Raw genomic sequence first — 23,712 nt, forward strand, 5'->3', positions numbered from 1 at the left:
AATAATCAATATGAACTCAACAACTGACTTTAAGTGCACTTTAAATTTTTCCAAGGAATTTTTACATTAACATAAATAGGCTTTCTATTATGTCTTTTAAACTATGAATGAGCAACCTGTGAGCAATTCAGTTTGGATGGACTTTTCTTATATAAAGAAAAATAACAAATGACAGAAATGTGATTAAATCGAGAGACTTAAATCATAAAACCAAAAATGATCTCACATGCATCTCATCCAGAGTTTCTTAACAACATCTCAAACAGTTCTCAGATATATCAGTATGAACTCAACAACTGATTCATTTGTGTGTATTTTTTATTTCTTCTAAGCAATTTAGGAGAAACATCTGAAACAAAGTTTATACTTGCGTGAAACGTAACTAGGATCTCCATTAAGTTTTTGAGCTATGAACGAGCAACCTGTGAGCAACTGAGTTTGGAAGGGCTTTGTTGCAAATAAAGAAAATTCACAAACGACCACAGATTTAAATCATAAAATACCAGAAGAGAAGAGAGTTTCAACAACGTCTCAAACAACGCTGAGCTCAATTTGAACTGTGAGTATTTTGATTTTTTCAATGACACTTCAACAAAACATTTGATACGCCATTCACGACCGCTTTGCATCCGTAATGTGACGTATTTACAAGTGACAAACCTTTTTGTCCTTTCAAACAGCGTGTACTGATGAATCATGCACGATGAGACCACAGACATGTATTGCAAAAGTAAATAATGTAAATTTCATGATGCCTTGGAGTCTCTGGAGCCTTAAAAGAGCAACATCTGAATCTAAAATTCTCCTCTGGGTTCAGGAATCAGGTGCAACATTCTGGCGATCACGTCTGCATGTCTTCAGCGTGAAAGTTTAACCACTGTCTGATTCCAAGAGTCATCTGAATATGGATGAGGCAAAAAATTAGTTAAACAGAAGAGGCTGTCGCATTCATTAAGTTACCCCTACCCCCAGAAACACACTCACAATATTCATGCTGTTACTATGCAAATCAGTGCTAATGAGATGCTGATGATGTTTTTTAATCACAGGGGGAGACAGTGAGTGTAGGAGGGAAGGTGAAGTGAACAAACAAAGCTCCTCACTCTCTAACCTCTCGATATCAAACAATTCAGGCCAGAGAACATAGTTTATTTCACGCTTGGAATAAACATTTCTTAGCGTGCAAGTTCACTCGCTCCAGACATTAGAGCTTATGTAAACGCTTCTTAATTAATGTAGTCTTTTTTATGGTGGTGCTTCGTAATAATTCTTCTTAGTTTACGGATGCGAATGAAGAGCGATGCTGTTGACGTGACGGAATTTCGAGAGACAGCTATCCATAAATTCCCAGACTTAAAGAGAACACGTCATAAAATTTAGCTTAATGAAACGTGGCAGACGAAGTGATACAGATGCACCGTGATGGTATGTTAGCATATTTTTACATAAAACCCTTCACATATCCAAGGATGACTTCGTCAAAAGCAGCCAAAACGCACACTACACGCCTGGTTTGATCAGAAAGCGCTGCTAGCTCTCAAATCTCCCATATGTTTCACTCATCACACCTCTATGCATTTAAATAGCAGACAATCTGACATTTTGCCTGTCGACTATATCGTAGAGCATTATTTATTTAGCAGTTGGAGATGGGCCGAGCTGAAAAGCAGCTCTTTATTTAGATTGAAAGCTTAAGTTCAACACATCCCATCCCAAGACTTCGACCCGTGATCAAAGCCTTCACGTGTAACATTTTCCACAATGGTGGCCTAATTAGTATTCTCAAGCGGACAATCTGAGAGGAGATATTTTTCGCGTTCTCTCAAACATAGCAGTGATGGAGCAGGAACGGCAGGTTTTATGTCTATGTTTGGAGAGAATTACTCATTGTGTTTTTGCTGGCGGTATGTGCAGGAGTTCGGGCAGATGGGCATTGAATACATGGCGCAGATATGGAAACAATTTCAGCCGGAGATTTGGCAGCGTCTAACGCCCGTCTATGTTTCATTTGCGGCAGAAATCAGTTTTCGGGGGGAATGCTTTTGTTTACTGTCTGGGAAAAAATGTGAGTTTTCTCATAATATTATCCTTTGGAAAAATAAATAAGAAAAGGATTTGGGCCCCTGATTTGGGTCTGGAATTCTAGAGTTTACATGCTGCATGTTTAAATCACAGATTTAAGTAAACCTCCATACTGATGTTATGTGTATGTTTTTTGACTTGTTAGGATGAAAACTTGAAATATTCATTCATATTGATGCAATGCACTTCCTCGTAATGTTCGAGTTTGATGTTGTTCTCATCATTTGTGAGCACGTAACACAAAGCTGAAGCGTGTCATTTCTACATCCCTATAGTAACCCAAATCTAACTGCAAAAATAATGACTGTTGTTCAAAGCACTCAGCCCTTCTGCCATTGGCTGGAACAGCAGGTAGTCCCGCCCCAAACTCACCCCATTGGTTGACCTGATGTTGCTGTGTCAGGATGGTCGGGATGCTGAAACAAACAGAGCAATAATTCAAAACCATTTACACTTTTCAGGAGAAGTAACATACAAATATTTACTCAGTATAATAAACTGGGATATGAGAAAGTATTTTCTTATGTTACTTACTCTCGGGATGACACACTTTGTTGGATTCTTCATTTGTAGGTCACTTTGAAAAAAATCATCTCCTAAGAAAATATGATTATATAAATAGTTTTATATATGCAAATACATACTGAATATAAATCATTTTATAAATGCAACTGCTAACTAAAAATATTTAAAAAAATTAATTCATAATTAAAAAATACAGTATATGTTTGAATTATTTTAACACGGACAAAAAGCTTTAAATACACATACATTTCATGTGCCTGCTATAAGCATCTGCTAAATAATTATAAATATAAGTAATTTTATAAATGTAAATTACTATTATTTAAAAATATATGTAAAATTTCAGAATATACATCTGAATTATTTTATCACAAAAAAAAGCTTTAAATGCGAAATGTATGTATGTATGTATTTATGTCTGGTTTTAACAAGGACTGTTATAAGCACTGACTTAATTATAAATATGAAACATTTAAATAAATTTATACATATATAATAATTTAAATCTAAATATTAAATAAATATTTTTATTAATTTTTTTTAATTATTTTAAAATTAATAATAATTTTTTGTGTATTTTTTTTTCTGTTTTTTATATTGACTTTTGTAAAATTTTTATAAATAATTTTAAATTTATTTTAACAAACAAAAAAGCTTTACAAGGACTTGTTCGCCATACTGGTTCTGTAAAGCTTTTCCTCAAATGAACAGGAAAAATTCATAAAATGTTTTTTTTCCCCCTTTATGTGCACTGCTATAGATCTAAATCCCATCTTTAAACTCATCCAAGTACTGCTTTTATGTGCTTAGTTTTTTAAACAGTCTAGCTATAAAGCTTTTGCGATAACAAAACAACATCTACAGGCATTCACTGAACGAAAGCAATCGCAGCCGTTTTGCTAATTAACCTGTATATGTGTACACTATATTTTAGCCATAATTTAATTGCATGCATAAAAGCACTTGTGCATGCATTATTGCTTGACTGCAGGGTATGGAAGAGGTGGCCAGCGCCTGATGGTTGTTCAGGAGACAGCATCAGAATGCAGGGTTTGTTGTCTCCTCTCTCCCCCTCTCCGCGCATAGAACAGCTGTGATGATTTCATTTACATACTAATAACCAGCCAGGACTCCGGCAACCACCGAGTGTTTGACTTTTATTGTCACTTGTGTCTCCTGCAGTTTAGTGGGAATGGGGAAGCCACGCATCAGTAAATAAGCGATAGAGAGGGGGCCGCTGTCGGCTGGTACGGTCTTGAGAGACCCGCCGGACGCCTTGATCGATGCTCTTCAAAAAATCTGGAGCTAATTCGGAAAAAAATGCACAGTATCTCCAGCGAGCAAGGTCTGAAAGTGCACCAGGCATCTGGTTTTTAGCCGCTCTCACTATTGTAAAGCCTCTTTTTACAACTGTCTTGCGCCTGACACCCTCGAGACGTCCGCGGATCGGGCCCGTCGGCAGTAGCACATGGCAGCCATTAGAGTAACTCAATACCACCAATGGCTGCCTCATATGGAACTTTGATCACTTAAATCCAGCTTAAAGAAGCAGGGGCCACTTTCAAACCCCATATTGCTTTTTTCCTCCCGTCTTGGAATTTTAATTTGATCCCATTCGGGTTATTCGCAAATCTTCGAACTCGAATTAGATGTGTGTGTGTTTCTGACCAGGAGCCTGGCTGAACTCGGCACAGAAGACAAGGTGGGGGTCTGAAACCCGAGAATCGCTCCAATGTTTGGACTAGCCAGGATGGTTTTCTGTGAGAAAGAAAAAAAAAATGAGAGTGGGAGAGAGTATTTCAACTGGATTATTTAACACGTAAACTCACACTTTTAATTGAAAACACACGGCCGAGTGCACACTTTACATACAGGTTTTATTTTATGACTTTAACACGCAATAATGTTCCTACTGTGAAGACTCTCTTCCTCTTTCTGGTGCAATCCCAGATTTATTTATACGTTTAGCGCCCCAATACCTGCCAAGGCCCATAAAGGATAAGATTTAAGTGTCAGTTCCAAATTTTACAGACAATTATTTTTTAAAAAAGGAAACACTTCAAACGAGTCGATAACAAAAAGAAGGCGCGCGGCTCGCAGATACCGCAGGTATTGGGAGGATATATGAATATTAATGAATGCTGTTGCCAGTTAATGTCACTCGCAATTGAAGGAGAAAAGACGAGAGAGGGGGAGAGAGAGAGAGACGAAAAACAATGAGGACGGGAAATAAGAAGGAAACAAAAGGAGAGAGGAGCAGACGAGCGAATGGACGCGAGGCAGACAAGAGGAGAGGCGTCTGGCAGCTCTATTAGTATTCATATGGCGTGCAGCTCTGGAGAGGATTAATGTACTCTGATGTGTAATATTCTGGCGAACAATTAATTTGCCTACAGTTTTGTCACGCTTGAAATTTAAGTGCTAGAACCGATCGATGGTCGCAGCTCCTAATATGATCTCTGCAGGCCGCTTCTGCAGTCTCCGGTTTCATCATTTTTTTCTCCCTCTCACATCTCCTGTGACATGCACTGATGCAAGGACACGCTAGTTTTTTTTTCTTTTTTTTTTTTTTCATGCATGTGCATTGATATGATGTAACGCACAAGAGAGAGTATATTTATTGTAGCATAGCTGCTGTTTTGGTTACACAAGCTGTATTTTGACACATCATGCCTGCAGCTTTAACAAAGATGCAATAACCAAACACAATCCTAAAACACCATATGGGAAAGTTCAGTTCATTTTAGTGTGTTTGAAAGGTTCGTGTTCAAAGAAATGATTCGCAGACTCATTTGAGTCCTGTGCAGCAAAATAATTACATGTTTTCAAACATTTTCAATTTGGTGTACATTTATGTATTTCATGCCACAATGCTTCTATGCCAGATACATACTGATAAAAATAAATGATTAATCACTGAATAATTATTTAATAAGATTACCCACTTAAATAGCTTCAATTTAGTCTAGTAGCTGATAAGTAGCAATAAGCAGCTTATTGTTTAAAGGAACAGTTCACCCCCAAAAATGAAATTGTCATGATTTATTCCCCCTCATGTCATTCCAGAAGAGAAGTCAACTTTCATTTTATTGGACGAAGAAAGTCATACAGGTTTTAATTGTTTTGTTTACAAGTGACAACATTGAAGCTATTTAAATTAGTAATCTTATTAAATAATTATTCGATGATTAATCATTATACTTTTATCAGTATGCATCTGGCATAAAATCATTAGTGTTACTGGCATGAAATAGATAAACACACACTAGCAGTCAAATAATAGTTTTGCTTTACAGGACTCAAAAGAGTAAGTGAATCATTTTTTTTTAACATGAACCACTCAAACAAACTGATTCACAAAAATAAATCAAATTGTTTGGCTTTCTTTGTCCTGTAAAACACAAAAAGAAGAAGAAAGTGGGGTTCAAACAACATTCAGTTTAATGGACTAAGAAAGTCATACAGCTTTTAGTTATTGACACTTATAAACTACTTACTTTGAAGTTAAGTTAGTATCTTATTAAATAATTATGAATAATTTATTTTCATCAAATTGCATCTGACATAAAAGCATTAAGGGAAAAAAATAACCACTTTTGATTGTGAAAAGTAGTGTCACACACCAGCAGTGCAATCATTATTTTGCTGCACAGGACTCAAATGAGTCTGTGAATCATTTTTTGAACATGAACCATCCAAACAAACTGATTCACTAAAATGAATTTAATTTTCCCCATATGATGTTTTAGGATTGGTTATTGCATCTGCATTGAAGCTGCAAGCAGAAAGTAAATTAGATCATTATTTTGCAGCACAGGACTCAGAAATGAGTCAGAGAATCTCTCTCTTTTTTTTTTTTTTTTTTGAACATGAATCATCCAAACAAACTAATTGACTAAAATAAATTAACCTTTGACTTTCTTTCTCCTGTGCAACACAAACCAACAACAAAAATCAGTGGGATACAATTAACAGTTTCATAAACAAGGAAAGTCATACTGATCTGGAATGACATGATGGATAGAAAATGGTCACAGAAATGTAATTTTTAAATAAACTATCCCTTTGACTCATTTAAAATATGGGAAAATTAGCAAGTTATAGATTCAAGTAGACATGCACACACAAATAGATTGTTTTCAGTCACAACAAACAACAGTTCAAACAAACTGATTCACTAAAATGAATGTATTTACATTTATGCATTTGGCATTTGATGCTTTTATCCAAAGTGACTTACATTGCATTCAAGGTATCGCTTTCCATTTCAGTCTTTCCCCTGTGAAACGCAAAAGAAGAAGAAAAGTCAGTGGGATCCAAACAACATTCATTTTAATGGACAAAGAAAGGTTTGAAATTTTTCATTTTCAGGTAAAATATGTCTTTAAAACTCCTTTCATTTATAGGAATCAGAGCAAGTTATGCTTTCAAGTAGACATGCACACAAACAGATCTTTTATAGCGACAACAAACGAACATTCAAACAAACTGATTCACTAAAATGAATTGAACTGTTTGACTTTCTTTTAATTTATATTATCCATTTGGCAGATGCTTTTACTCAAAACGAATTGCATTGGATTCAAGGTATCAATTTGATCAATTCATGCATTTCCAATGCATTCTTTCTTCTGTGAAACACAAAAGAAGAAAAATTTGTGAGTCCAAACAACATTCAGTTTAACGGACAAAGAAAGTCATACTGTTTTGGAACGACATGTTTCACATGATCAACCTCTTTAAATGATGGGAATCTCAGCAAGCTTTAGGCATGTATTTTACACAAACGGGTCGTTTTCGGTGACAACAGGGGGCGTAGGTGCTTGCTTTAAGGCTAGCCGATTGACAGTGTGTCTAACAGAGGAGAATCTGCAGGACGGTTCCACGGCTGTAACCCAAACCTCTCTCTGGAAGGGGAGGCAGCGCGGAGAATCAAAGAATTCCACATGTTCCCCTCCACACTTCACTTCCCGATAACTTTCCTGATTTATGGGCGAGCAGCTGAGCGCAGCTGTGAGGTCTTTATTAAGTGCAAATCTTTATTGTGTGCGCTAAAGGCTGTAATCATATGTTTGCGACATTTTAAGAGCTGCATAATTAGTCTTCGGAGGCTCATAAAGGAATATATTCATTCTCAGCACGCATTAACAACCTGCGCAAGATCGCTTATCGCATTAACAGCCTGTGTGAGATTGCTTATTGCTTTAAAAGGCCTGGGCCTTCATTAGATAGGGACAGCACTTTATGACACAACTCAACACACTTTCCTTTCACACATCCGTTCCAGTGTGGATTTGCAGTACAGATTGCTATACATTTGAGCTTTATCTTATTTTTTTGGGTGAAAATCTACTGCAAAAACCAGACAGGATGGGAGAAAATGAAAGATTAGGGTGGTTAAATTTGCAAGGTAACCTGATTTAACTCGCTCTTAGGAGCATCCAAGCACATCCTTCACATCCCGTGTGCTAATTTACACAAGGTTATGACTTGGACAGTAAGTTTATCGCATAAAAGTTCTGAAACTCGAGAGGCTGATAATGTTTCACAGCAGCTCTAATGGAACTGAAACTCTCATTCATAAGAAATGCCTTGTGGGAAATCTCCTCGCACCAGCCGTTTTGGCGCAGAAGAGATGTTTGAAAGTGTTTAAAGTCAACATGAAACGGCATTTGTAACCCGTTTTACTTCTGAAATGTGTCATTTACAGAATATTCAACTAGAAAAAAAAAATGTAGGGTAGGACTGGATTTTATCGTTTGGGATTTGGTTTGATGGCGAAAAGTGGGAGTTTTATACAAAAAAGGCACTAGACCTGAATGCAAATTGCATTTGCAATTGATTGCAGAGGAAATGTGTTTAAATGACTGCAATGACAAACATTTTTTTCTTTAGAATAACCTGAACTAACAACACTGCCTGTTATGGATGCAGATTCCCAAAATAGTGTTTCTCACAAAATATGATGCATTTTGTTGCATTTTTGCTTTTGAAAATCATTTCTAAGTTGAAGAGGTCTTGTATTATCCCATAATCACCTGAAAACATGATTCCTATATCTACTATTTGAACTATTTGTTCAATTCTCACATGTATGTCATTATTTTATGCCTCATCCTGATTTCATGGTTAGAATAATGGCCAGTGACAGAAAAAAAAGAAAACATGACCCAGATGTTTTCTGCCACATCTGTGGGTGTTTTACTACATCCAAACAGTGACAGGAAATTACAAAGTGCCGTCCATATCTGCAATGAATGGGTGCCGTCAGAATGAGAGTCCAAACAGCTGAAAAAACCTCACAATAATCCACACCACTCCAGTCCATCAATTAATGTCTTGTGAAGTACAAAGCTGCATGTTTATAAGAAACAAATCCATCAAGACATTTTTAACTTCAAACCATTGCTTCTGGAGAAAATAGGAAGTTAATAATCCATAATAACACACTTTTCAGTGGAAAAGTTCCCATCTCCTGTTGTCCTCTCACATCAAAATCCACCTACATATTTGTTTAGAAGTGTTTTGGCTTGTAAATGGTGTTTGTTCTGTGCATATTTCTCTCCCGATTCAGACGAGATGCTTTTTCACTGGAGGAAGCAGAGGGCTCATATTTTAGCCAGAAGCAACAGTTAAAAAATGTCTTGATGGAATTGTTTCTTACATACATGCAGATTTTAGCTTCTTAAGATGTTAACTGATGGACTGGAGTGGTGTGGATTATTGTGATGTTTTTATCAGCTGTTTGGACTCTCATTCTGACGGCACCCATTCACTGCAGAGCATCCATTGGTGAGTAAGTGATGTAATGCTACATTTCACAAACTCATCTACATCTTGGATGGCCTGAGGGTCAGTACATTTTCAGCAAATTTTCATTTTTGGTTGAACAGTTCCTTTAAATGGAGTATTTGAACACTGAAGTTAAATGATACATTTTCAATTATTCTTTTTGTCATTAAAACCAAAACGTTGACATTTGACTGCTTTTATTTTGATACGTGCATTAAAACTGCTACATATAGGCCTTATATAATTGGACAAATCTTCATTCCTATATTGTGAATTATCATCAAATTAGACAACATTAGGTCTATTTAGCAAATCAGGGCTGTTTCATTCCATCTCAGTAAGACCAGGATCATGCAGTGAAGCAAACAGGGTTAATTTTGATTTCATGTTGACTGTGGGATTGTGCGTGGATGGGTGTCGTGTGCTTAAAAGATGTAATGCATCCAACTTTCTAAAAACAGAAGATGTAAATGGACAGATGTCCATCCATCCTCAGGGACCATCTGTGTCCCAAACAGTTTGTCCTAATCATCACTGTGACCCTCAGTGTGAAAGACAAAACCTCAAACTGACACGAGAGATCACGGTCAAGTAGCGAAGTGCCATTATAGAAGCTCTGCATGTACCATTAGCACAAGACACAATAATAGCCTTTAAAAGACACTAGACTGCTGCAATTTGTACTGAATTTAAAAGCCACAAGCCTCCGTCTCAAACAAATCGAATTTCTGTGCTATTTTTCGGCTTGGGCTCTGCACAGAAGCGGGTAATCCATAGCGCTTCCTGGCACGGCGCTCGCACCGCACAGCTGACTGGCGTGTAAGACTGCCTCAAATTGGAGCAATTGAGCTCAAGTTAAAGCAATTACATCCTTTGTGTTCTCCACGGGGGACGTGACTAAACTGTGCTCATGATGAACCAAGAGGCCAAGAAAGCTTGTTTAATAAACAAGTAGTTGATGGTGGTGGTCCAAATTATCCACCTACATTTCCTAAGTACACCTGACTAGGGATGCACTGATATAGACATTCTGGTAAACAGCTAAATTTTAGCCTGTAATTATTTCTGGACCTCAATCATGAGTTTTCATACACATACACACCAAAAAACAAAAAAACACCATTCTTATACAACCGTTTTGTTCGTCTTTCATTAACGATGCTCGTACTAAAAATTTGGTCATGAATTTGCATCGAAACATACATTTTATAATTTAAAGCTACATTAATAGTTCATATTACGTTTGCCTGGCAGCTTTTTGGGTAATTAATAAATTATTATTATTAGAAATTTGTTCTGCTCATGTTTTATGAACGATGTTCACACTAAAGCTTTTGGTCAATTTGTATCAAAACATAATTATTTTTTTTTTTATGTATCAAAACTTTATTTTATTTTTTAAGTTCATATTATGGTTGCCCTGCCAGATTTCAGGGAAATTTTCAGGATATTCACACTAAAACTTTGCTCAAGAATTTGCAAAACACGGCACATTTATTCAAGTAAACATTAAGTTCACCTACCTTTTTAGGAAACTAATAAACTATTTTATTTCATAAAATATATTTTGACAGCAAAATTTAGCTTGGTTGACATGCAAAGGAAAAAAAAATTGTAGCTGGCGACATTAAACAGCATATTTAAGTGAAAGACCAAAAAGGAAATCATGTAATTAATATTCATGAGCCAAGCTGTTTTCATTTCTATGACCCTGTGGATTGATAACTGTTCAGAATTTTTAAAACCTGACATCAAAAAAAGAGTTGATTGTTTAAATTAAGACCTGATATCTGCTTTCAGTTGCAAAGATATTAGATATTGCTTATCTATCGTGCAAACACATGAAGTATATCGTCCCACGCATAACCTCACAGAACCTCCTCAGGAAGGTGCACGGCCTCACCGTCTGACACAGCAGTGCTTTAATTGCCCCGGCGAGGGAGCAGGAGTGCGGGGGCAGTAAATAAAGATTTCAGAGGGGGATAGAAGGGTGTTGTCAGGGCTGCGGGCCGCTGGGACGTCTCTCTGCTTCTCTGGTTCACTGCATGCTGGCGGAGCTCCAGACTCCATTGCATAAGACATTGAGACGTGATGTAAGTGTATCTGTAAGAGACAAACTTTATTCATACACAGGCACTCCGATAAGGTCCGAATACGAATGCGACAAGGCCCTGGCATGACTGATTTATATAAATGCCACGTATTGCTGGGTGAGAAACTAAATGCACAAAAATCGAGAGTGAAAGAGAAAATCTGTTTGATATTTCATCTTTTACTGTTTTTTTACATGCTGAGAGGCTGGGTTTTTTCCCCTCCGAATTTGTCATGTGGGAGCAAACGCTTTAACACATTAGAGGAGCGAGTCAATTGAGTCTTTTGTGAGCCATCTGGAAATACCCGACTCAACAAAGCTTCGGCTCTGGTGCCGTATATCAATGAGAGAGACACAGTTTCAGCTCTGCCACGGGCAAAAGATGTCTCAAATTATCAGCAAAAGGAGGATTTAAAGAAACATGAATCATTTTAGAGCGTGTTTAAGATATATAAATACACTGAAGCAGTTTGTAGTGCTAAATGTCTATTAATTCAGGAACAACGTGAACAAATAATCTGAATAAGTATTCTGGGTTACATAATGAAGGGTTTACTGCTCGTAAAATGCTCTTTTGTACCTTGAACCACTTGATGGAGATCTCAATCACGTCTCAACGTCCACCTGAGAAAAAAAAAAAAAAAACTTTGGGAGAAATAAACAGACAAAAATAAGTCAAACACAGAAGGAGTACAAAACTATAAAATGAATCATTTGATAAGAAATGTTCAAGATGAGTACATATTAGGATTTAACTGAAAACTTGGCAAATGTCAGCACAGTTTGATCTCTTCTGAAGCTAAATAAGAGTCTTTTTCTCAGGAGAAACATCTTAAAAGCTTCAGTAAAGCCTCCATTTGTTCTCAATTTAAGATAATTGCATTCATATGTGATTTGTCTCCAAAAGGATATATATATATATATATATATATATATATATATATATATATATATATATATATATATATATATATATATATATATATATATATATATATATATATATATATATATAATTGCAACGTTTCATGCCACAATTCTAATTGTAAAACAGAATTGTGAGATGTAATAAACTTAGAATTCTCAGACTTTCTTCTTATAATTCTAAATTTACATGAAACAATTCTATTTTTTTTTCGGCAAAGAATTAAAAATAAAATATGTAACTGTGACCTTTTCTCTCACAATTTTGACTTTTCTTCTCAGAATTGGAAGCTTATATCTCAAAATACTCAGCATTACCAGAAAAAAAGTCTGAATTGTGAGATAAAAAAAGTCACAATTACCTTTTTTTTTATCCTGTGAAAGAGAAAACGCATCCATGATAGATAGATAGATAGATAGACAGACAGACAGACAGAAAGACAGATTGATTGATAGATAGACAGACAGACAGACAGACAGATGGATAGATAGATAGATAGATAGATAGATAGATAGATAGATAGATAGATAGATAGATAGATAGACAGACAGACAGACAGAAAGACAGACAGACAGACAGACAGACAATCATATCACCAGCTGCTTTAAAAACAATCTGTATTGTACAGATTATCTGAAAGCAGCTTCATATTTCTATTTAGTTTATATATTTCACTGTATTTAATAATGTATTTATTTCATGTTATTTTCACCAATTCTTTTGTAATATTATTCTCATGGCACCTCATGCTCTAGCTGCTGTCTTCCTCCAGAGCGAGTCTATTATGGGACTAAAGGTCAGGCGAGTAATTTAGATCAGGGCTCTTCTAGTCAGTTAATGGGATTGTTTGGCCAGAGCCGGAGTGTATAAACACCACGACTCCGTAAACATCTCAGGGCAGTCTGTTTACAACCCGCACAATTACCAAAGTCAGAAGGGCCTCGGGTCACAGAGATGTCCTCCTCGGGCCACCCCAGCGGCCCCTCCGAGATGATGGAGGACGCATGTTGTGTTGCCCGGAGCCCATTTATGATTATGGAGCAGAGTTGCACCATAAACCTGCATTTATTTAACTCAAATCCAGTTTACATGAGCTTAAAGAGGTCAACTCAAATCAATTACCTGAGCTGTAGAGATGAAATAGCATTCTATGAAAACATAATGTAACTTTGAGAACTCAAGGTTGTTGAGTTCTCCACAAATTGGCCACAAAATCACAGGAAGTGGAATTTATTCTTTGAAATGAAATTCTAAGAAATGCAACACGTGATGCATTCTGGGAAATTGAGTATTCTTCCACACTGATCTACAAAAAGTAATTAAATATGTATACACTCTAAAAAATGCTAAAAAATGGAACTAATATGGACTAACCCAGCAGCTGGGTTAAAATTTTAACCGGTCCATATTTGACCCAGATTTGGGTTGAAACAACCCAGCATTTTTTAAAGTGTATTAAAGTAATAAATATGATGAAAATCAATCAAAAGTGACAGTAAAGGTATTTATGATGCTACAAAAGATTTCGATTTTCAAAAAAAATATATATATTTTTTTTTATTTATATTCATCAAAGAATCCTAAAAAATATTTCCACAAAACATACAGCAGCACCACTGTTTTCAACACTGATGATAATAAGAAATGTTTCTTGAGCAGCAAATCAGCATATTAGAATGATTTAGAATGATTAATGAAATCAGCATATTAGAATGATTACTTGAGTAATGATGCTGAAAATGCAGTGTTCAATCGCATAAATAAATTACATTTTAAAATATATACAAATAGAAAACCTTTATTTTAAATAGTTTTGTTTTTTTTTTTTGTTTTTTTTTGCAATATTAGTGTTTTTCTGCATTTGTAATCAAATAAATGCAGGCTTGGTGAGCAGAAGAAAAAATCACAACTCAAACAAGGCTTTGTCAAGATGACATTTACAGTCTGTCTTGACAAACATTGTTAGAAATAAAAGTTAAAAGAATTTCTTTGAATTTTAATTCTGCTTTATTACATTCAAATGTGAATTGCAATTCCCTCCTCTTTGCCTTCAGAAAAAGAATTGATTTAAAAGGCATTCTCGATTCAATCCTAAACACAAAGCAGGAGTTTCTTAAAGGGACAGTAACGAAAAACAGACCATTTCATTAAGTGGATGAAGGTTTGCTTGGTTAACTCCAACCTTTAGGCCCCTGGTGGTACATGCTCTCTGAGTGTCTGTGACCAAAGATCCTGCATCTGTGTTGCATGTTTCCAGGGTTTCATGCACCAACCGAGCCCCTGCCATTGAGATGAATGAGATCTTCTCGCACCTCATTTAATCCTAAGGATCACAGAAAAGGTGGAAAATGCAAAATTACACACCAAAAGGATGGTTTTCAGTGCATAAAACTTTACTAACATCATAAGTGGAGTGCTGGGAAAAAACGCAGTAAGAAATGCATGATAGAAGCAGTTTAAATATTCATCTAAAACAGTCGTTTCCCTTTTGTTGTTTTCTTTTAAACTCGACCCTCTGCCTATATACAACGAGAAGACAAAACCATATGGTTTGATGAAAAGTTTTGTAGAATGTGCACGGACCCTCGAGAGAGTGTGTGTGCTTTATGGCTCTGTCTCATGATTACAATGTGAGGTATAATTGCAAACACATGTGAGCCATTTCCATTCGCTGCGATGAAATCATCGCATGAAAAAAGGGCGAGAGAGAGTAAGGGCGAGAGAGCAGACAGCTCCCCCCCAACATTCCTTCATTCCCTCTCCGCAGCATCTTGAGAGGTCAGAGGTCAGCGCAAGGAGATCAATGCGATCAGACACAGGAGTATTGTTTCAAAAAGTAGGAGACATGAGAGGCTGCCTGCAACAGGAATCCCTTCGGATCAAAAGGCCAGCGAGAAAGTTGACGGAATTCCTCGGATCCACCATCTTGACTTCCTAAGCAATCAGGCATTTTACAGGAACCATTTGGCTATGATCAATTCACTGGCCTGCCGTTGCCTCCCATCCACCCTTTGAAACGGGATTAAATGCTCTAAATAGGTCTCCGCTTCTCAAAAGCCGAACGAGCGGAAAAGTGCTTTTAATCTTGTGAAACTCTATACGGTCCATTTGAGGCAAATCTGCAGACAGAAGAGGTTAAAGTCGGTTTAAAAAGCTAATCATCTTCAGCGCGATATTGCTACTGACTAGTGCCTGACTAGTTGGCTTGCTTCAGATGCCTCCCATTTCAACCCAGATGATCGCTCAGAAACTGCCATATCTGAAATTGGCTGTTTAGCTAATAACAGCTTTCACATGTGTGTTATTCTTGTAAAAATGGCTTGAAAATGAGTGGAAAGAGAAAAAAATTGTCAAAATCTGGAAGGAATGCAGTTGTGCCGCATCTGCTTTTATGAAGATCTAGTAAATAACCTAATAACTGTTAACAATTTAGATAATTACTACATATGTAGATGAAAAGTGTAATTTTTTGGAACTGCAAATGTTTTCAAACAGCTTTTCTGAATACTCTCACATGGCATTGGTCAGTCACACAGAAAGTCCCACCATTGGTCGAATGAAATCACAACTTCTTATAATACATTTTCTTGTGAGATCAGGTTGTGATTGTAACTTAAAATACATGTGGAATTTTCTTACCTTTTTCCCTAAAAATTGTGTTTCCCCCACTGAACACATTGTACAAATTCATATGAAACTGCAACTTCTGATCGAGATCATCTTTGGAATATAAATGTATTTTGTCCAAATTGCAGATTCTGTCATTTTTTTTTTTTTACTTTATTTAAATCTGACAGTGCAGTAAGACACCTTAATTAGCCAGTAACTAATCTTTTTTTTTTTTTTTTTTTTTTTGCATTATTGCTTAAAATTGAGTGGAGAGAGAAAAAAATCTGCAAAGTCTGTAAGAATTGTAGTTGGGAATGAAAACTTTATGTGTCCACATATGCTTTTATGAAAATCCTTAAATTTTTACCTAGAAAATAACCTAATAGCTGTTAACAATTAAGATAATTACTACATAAATAGGTGTTGTGTAATTTCTGCACCACTAGAACTGGCAAATGGAACTGCAAACAATGGCAAACAGCTTTCCTGAACACTCTCAAATGCTATTGGTCAGTCACACAGAAAGTCCCGCCCCAAACTCATGCCATTGGTTGAGCAGATGTTAATGTGTTGGGTTGGTTGAACATGACAGTGTTTCAGGTAAAATAAAGATAGAATAAATTAAACCTGGCGCACACTGCATGATTTTGGCCTGATTTTGCCATCTGAGACAAATTTCAACTTTAATTGTAATGTTTATACTAACGCATCTGTATTACACAAAATATTAATTTTTTGCAAATATTTGCATTAAAGAATAAGCAGTACAGAAATTGTTTCTTCCACTCAGCCAAATTGATCAATTTTGACCAAAGTCTTAAAAAAGCAGTTCACCCAAAAAAGAAAACTTTCTGAAAAAAAATTCTCATTTTCAGATTGCTTGTGGATTATTGTGATGTTTTTATCAGCTGTTTCTGACGGCACCCATTCACTGCAGAGGATCCATTGACGAGCAAGTGATGGAATGCTAATTTTCTCCTGTTCCCACGAAGAAACAAACTCCTCTACTGTACATCATGAATGGTACTGTACATCATGAGTAAATGTTCAGCAATTTTTTTTATTTTTGGGTGAACTATTCCTTTAAGATGTATTTGTACAATGAGATATAAAAAAGACGTACAGTCTGTCATGGTTTACCCAAGATCTTGCCGGGGTCATGTTGTTCAATCTAACAAATATAAAACAATATAAATCTATCTGTGTGTGTGTGGCTTGATTTATATTTAGTTCTATATATTTATTTTGGTTTGAAGGAGAAGTAGTATTTCAACCTAAAAACATTACACCCATCACCTTTACGCAGTAATGTTTTAAATCTATTCCTGTGTGTATTTATTCAGTAAGAGGCTTTCCCTGCGGTTCCACATCTCCGCACTGACCGCGCTCATCACTCACGTTAACGTTTTTCGCCTCTCTCCAGGCGAGTTTAACCTCGTTCTGCTGATTCTGTCGGTGTTCTTCCTCTCTCGCTTCCGCAGTGCTATTGATCCGAGTCTTCAGCGATTGAGAGCACAAACTCAAGTGTATAAGGTAGACCCTCTTGAACAGGGCCACTTATCTTCACCTCATTCACATCTCTCCTCATGTCTTCCTTTAAAATGCCTTTCAATTTTAGACCAGTCCTCGCCTCGGGTCAGATCTCCAAGTCCTACAGTGTCAATAATAGGAATAACATTAACATTTACTCTCCCTCATGTTGTTCCAAACATGTATTAACACAAAAGCATTATAAAAAAATCTTTACAATGCTTCAAAAAGACCAAAAAACAAAATAAAAGTGTACTTTGCGTGAGGAACATACCAATATATCTTCTCTTCTTCTAAAGGACTACAGTCTTGTGAGTCAGATTCAAAAACACTGTGTTGTTGCATTACACCCTGTTTTACATTATTGATGCCAAAACAAATATGTGAGTTGGAAAATCAGATGCAAGCGCTGAAGAGAGGCGATAATTTCAGTGTTTACGTCTGTTTGTCACACATAGCTGTCATATGACTACAGAATATAGTGCACAAGTCATATTGACTACTTTTATGGTACATTTATCATGCACCTTCCAAAAAAAATCCTATTCTATAATGGCTAAGGTATCTAAAAATCCTTAAAACAAGATCAATTTTATTAAGAAGCAATACAGCATAAGCAACTAGGCATTGTTTTCACAGACTCATGACAATTCATAACTATTTTACATTTAGACTTATTTGTGGTGAATTCACATGAATTTGTACAATCTCATTTGTACGTTACATTAAGTTTATGCTTAGGTATTTTTATGATTATTATTAACATTGTACATTTTCTTACCAATCACATCATACAAATTCATACAAAATTGCAACTTTGGAAAATACGTACATATGATTGAGAGATCAGGTTGAGATTGTCTTGAATATAATATGTAAGTTTATGCTTCGTTTTTATTATAAATAGTACGTTTTCTGTCTTGAAGTGTAGAATTTCATGTTTTGTTTTGTTGTGTTTCATATACAAATGATACATTTCTCACTAAACGCATCATACAAATTCATAAAGACATAACATGGGGCGGTGGGGTGACTGGGGGTTACATTCTCTTTCTCTTTTTTTTTTTGCCAAAAATCATACGTTTCCTACCAATTACATTGCATGAATTTACATTTTACAAAATATTTTATTGTGAGATCAGGTTTTCTTGAATATATGTGTAGAATTTAATGTTTCGTTTATTACAAATAGCATGTTTCCCACTAAACACTTCATACAAATTCATGTGAAATTGCAACTTTGTGAAATAAAATATTACATTTTCTCATGAGATCAGGATGAGATTGTGTCTTAAATATAAATATGTTCATGCTTAGTTTTTAAATTACAAATCAACAAATAACAACAATCAACAAATAACAACAAATAACAACAAATAACATCTTACAAATTTTTACAAAATTGCAACTTTATAAAAAACACATTTTAGCATGAGATCAGGTTGAGATCGTGTCTTGGTATTAAATGTATTTTGTATATGGTTCACATTTTGACATTTATTTTTAACTTGTTTATACTTCAAATCTGCCTGTGCATTAAGACAAAATACACTTTAATTAGTGATTGTTTTTTTTGGTTTTTTTGCGTGTTTTTATTCACTATGAACTCTTGAATGAAAAAAACAAATTCCCAGAAAAAAACAAAAAAAAACAATGACAGTATACAAGTTGGAATTACATGAGGCTGAGCAAATAATGACATCATTTTTTGGGTGCACTGCTCCTTTAAAGTTTACGCAGTGCATCTGTGTCATGCTTTCAGTTAGAGTCGGTTATATCCAGCTCATTTTGACAAAAACAACAGGAAATGTGTTCAGTCACGCACTTACAAATGGAAACCAAACTAAACTGCTTAACTTCCTAACCCGACTTCTTTAACTCAAGTATGACGGCGAAGCACGAGGAAGCGAGATGGGACGCTGGAGAAAGTTTGCGGACTGCGAGCACAGCGATAGCGCTGAAGAACACAGATATCACATTTGCTCGTTCAGGAAAGAGCCATTCCGCCCAGCCAAGGCCTGATAGAAACCCAAAATAGTCCGTCAGCAGCGATCATCGGTCTACACCCATCAAGTCTCAAGTCACATTTCTCCGATTGTATTTCAGGATCACCCTCTCCTGCTGTTCTTATCCGCCCCATTACTCTTTCCTGCCTTTAATAAAACAGACACAATAGTAATCTTAGAGAAACACATTCCCTGTCATGGTGACAGCCACGCAACCTCCCCTCTTTTCCCTGCAAGTCTCTGGCCCTCTTTTGAAAGCTACCTTTCAATACCGTAATCGCGGGGTAAGTAGCAATTTTCATTCAGCTCCACTATTCACGGGCCATGCTAATGAAAGCCAGTACCTTGTAGGAACGGTTTCAAATAGGCTGATAGACAAGTCCTCTCCATTCTATTATGGAGACAGGCTCTTATCAGCGCGCCACAGTAATGCTCTTCCAAACCATTTGTCACCAGATTTACTCTCTTTACCCATCGCCGAACCCCAATCAGAATTCAATCCATCCCCCTCGCACTTTGGCCCGCACCTCATCTCCAACAGAAACCTTCCAACACTTCAGAGCCGATTCGGCTTCAATTTAGAGGAAAGAACGGCGGGGCAGAGCTACGGAGAGCGTTTTGCGAAAATCAACTGTATCTAAAGACAAAGCCGTGTGGATAATCCCAACCTCCCGGCCGGATTGAGTGTGTGTGTGCACGTCGGCAGCCTATTTGAGAAGCGGCTCATGCCAGCGCCGGAGACACAGTCTGCCAAGTGCAGGGATGAGCGCTGAATGAAAAGGAGGAATACCTCCGAGACCCGGGGTGAGCGAGAGGTGTCTCTAATATCTGATGTCTTTATTTCCAGCCGCACAATGCCGCCCGGCGCGGGAATGAATAGGCAAAAATGGCAGATCCAGTGGGAAACGGTCGTGTCTCCAGACAGCAAGGGAGGGAGGGAGGGAGGGGGGCGTTGAGGCTGTTGTGTGTGTTATCAGCGCTGCGCTCGCACTTCCTCGTCCCCGCGTCCGGTGGCAGGGGCCAGTCAGAGGCCAGTGTCTGAGGCCATTGTGTTGTCACGGAGGAAAAGCCCGGCCCTTCACGCCTTCCCCAAAACCCTGTGCATTTCCTGTGTCAAATTTATCATTTACCACAAAAAGCACGAAAACCAGCAGATGAATTTCTGATAAAATTTGGCTAATAGTGAAAAGCGTACCGTTGTACTCAGAATGCACGGAAAGTCTGAACATAACTCATGCGAGCTGTGAAATCCCTTGCTAACAAACGACCACGTCAACTGACAATTTCCACCAAAACAACCGTAAATGTAAATATACCTCAAAAAACATCTAAATAGCCTTAAAACAAGATGAAATTAACACCATAATAACACACAAAATAATGGCATACGTAAATATACCTAAAAACAAATAAATTTTTTCATAAAAAAATATCTAAATATCCTTAAAAAAAAGATTAAATAACCAGCACAAGATAACAAAAGGTACTTGCAGATCTGCCAGTGGCATAAAATAACATACAACATATGGTATGTGAATATACCTGAAAAAAATACTGTTTTTTAATGTAAAATTTTTTTTTTTTTAAATATCCTTAAAACAAGATGAAATTATCAGCATAAGATAACAAAACATCTGATTTAAGATATGTACAGATCTGTCACAAAATGCATTTATTTTCAAGATATATTCTCTGAAAACAGGCCAATAGTTCGGTAAGCTAGCAAGCAAACCTACTTAGGATATTATTTTATGTAATTTAGATATTATGTTAAGAAGTTTAAATTAAATTTTATGATAATGATGTTTAGATATTTTCTCTGAAAAAAAATACAAGGTCAAGATAGTCATAAAGAATGTGACTGATTTTTTTGCAGTTACTATTACTACAATAAAACTGTGGTAACTTGAAATTACCCACAATTTGCATTAAAATAAATGATAAAATTAAATTAAAAAAAAAGTTAAAAAATTTCATTAAATGAAACTAAATCATAAAAAATTATAAAATCACCATATTATAATATTATTATCTATTATCACGTGGTTTTATGGTATTAATAATGAATGCAGTAACTATTTTAGTGGAAAATATGGTCAGCATAGCAAAGCAATAAGCTCCAAGAAGCTGTGGTTTACAGTGAATTTATAACATCTAAGGGGCGTTGTTAGGCATGACGCGATGCGTGTATGTTTGTAGAGTAATTTACAACAGCTTCGAACGTGGCTCAACCAATCAGAATCAAGGACCGAACTATCCGTTTTATAATACATTTTTTATGTTTCTGTTCTGACAGTCAAAACAAGGTTTGTTGTAGTGGTCTATGGAAAGGAGAGCCAAATATATGCAGCCCTTGAGGGGGGAGAGAGAGAGTGACAGAGAGAGAGAGAGAGAGAGAGAAAGAGAGAGGTGTACTGATGAATACTAAGAGAAGAACAGCAGCGATGTGTCTTTAGTTTGAGAACGACCTTGCAGTCCATCAAATGAGACGAGACGGGCCGTTCTGAGCGTGAATAATGGCTCATTTTACAAAACGCCTCTTCTTTATTCTTTAAAACATCTTTATGGATAGTGCATCAATATTACAGTTTTTTTTTAAACGCTTTTTTTTTACATTTTGTACTTAATTCGTCAAATCGTGTGTGTTGTTGAGGAGAGTGTGCTGCTATTTTACTAAGTGATCAGACACACTGTTTTCACCTGCTGGACCAGAAAACAGGTGAAGAAATCCCACAAATATACTCTGAAGGAAGGACCGAGCCATATTCTGATCTTTGACTTTGATTTGGGTCACCAAGCAACCACATAACAACACACTAAAAGCTACTCAGAACTGCCTAGCAACCATATAGCAACACACTAAGAACCACTCAAACCTCCCTCTAGCAACCACATAACAATACACTCACAACTACTCAGAACACTTTACCAACCAGATAGCAACATGCTGGCAACCACTCTGAACACCCTAGCAACCACATAGCAACACACTAATAATTACTCAGAACTCCCTAGCAACCCCATAGCAACACACTAACAACTATTTAGAACTCCAAAGCAACCACATAGCAACACACTAAGAACCACTCAAACCTCCCTCTAGCAACCACATAGCAACACACTCACAACTACTCAGAACACTTTACTAACCGCATAGCAACATGCTGACAACCACTCAGAACTCCCTAGCAACCACATAGCAACACACTAACAACTATTTAGAACTCCAAAGCAACCACATAGCAACACATTAAGAACCACTCATACCTCCCTCTAGCAACCACATAGCAACACAATAAAATCCAGTCAGAACGTCTTAGCAACCACATTGCAACACATTAACAAGCACCCACATCAGTGTTGCCAAGTCCACAGTTTTCCTGTGGAACTGGACTACTTTTTATACTGTTGCCGCGGGTTGTTTTTTTTTTACCTCAAGTTGAGGCGAACCCCCCACCCCTCGACCGAGGTGGAACTGGAAGGAGGAACGTGATTTTGGAGTAATTCTGATGGCCATTTACTCCTGGAATGTGAGTGGGTGTTTTGGTCATGATTGGGTTAGTTTTGAGTACCAGTTGGGCTTGTTTTGTTATGCAGACCTGGCAACCCTGACCCCCAATCCTTTAGCACATTCCCTGAGTTTTGCCAGGGAATGCATTATTCACTTTTCATAAAATGAAAAAAAAAACACATAAAACACAAAAAGTAGCTGTGAGAGTAATGTGGAGGTGTTTCTATTCGGCATGTGCATTTTTCATTTTTCTGATGGATGTTCTATAGGAGATATTTAGGCGTGTGTATTTTCGACGAAAAGAAAACGTTTCTCGTCATCCTTCCCATGAGCGGCGTCAGATGATGGAGAGGGGCCTCCTCTCCACGGCACTGTTACTAGGGAACCAGAACTGGACCGCTCTCAAGTTTCTCTAGACACTGCAGAGCTCAGGGAAAAAAAAAAGGAAAAAAAAGCCAGTGTTTCCTTTGGCAGCGGCGCTACTTTTTCTAACCTTCCCAGAGTAAGAGAGACGAGAGAGACGAGCAGCCGGGTGACCCAGGGAGGGGGAGGAAGGGCAGGCCTGCTTTTCCACCCTTTTCCCCTGCTAGAGTTCGGAAAAATGTCTCTCCTGTCCACATGCTTTCACCCCCCCTCCTCC

At 36.9% G+C, this 23,712-nt stretch overlaps 2 long non-coding RNA genes across 2 annotated transcripts; both read right to left on the minus strand.

Moving 5' to 3' along the window:
* Window positions 1-624: 624 nt before the first annotated feature.
* On the minus strand, window positions 625-2,779 carry LOC122138760. Its single transcript, XR_006155784.1, has 3 exons — window positions 2,617-2,779; window positions 2,455-2,498; window positions 625-898 (listed from the first exon to the last, which is right to left on the minus strand). It is a non-coding gene; the product is annotated as an uncharacterized LOC122138760 (long non-coding RNA).
* Window positions 2,780-14,356: 11,577 nt separating this feature from the next.
* On the minus strand, window positions 14,357-17,874 carry LOC122138614. Its single transcript, XR_006155699.1, has 3 exons — window positions 17,830-17,874; window positions 17,424-17,676; window positions 14,357-14,739 (listed from the first exon to the last, which is right to left on the minus strand). It is a non-coding gene; the product is annotated as an uncharacterized LOC122138614 (long non-coding RNA).
* Between the last annotated feature and the right edge of the window lie 5,838 nt (window positions 17,875-23,712).

The sequence above is a fragment of the Cyprinus carpio genome, chromosome B10, assembly GCF_018340385.1.
Source record: "Cyprinus carpio isolate SPL01 chromosome B10, ASM1834038v1, whole genome shotgun sequence".
Lineage (NCBI taxonomy): Eukaryota > Metazoa > Chordata > Actinopteri > Cypriniformes > Cyprinidae > Cyprinus > Cyprinus carpio.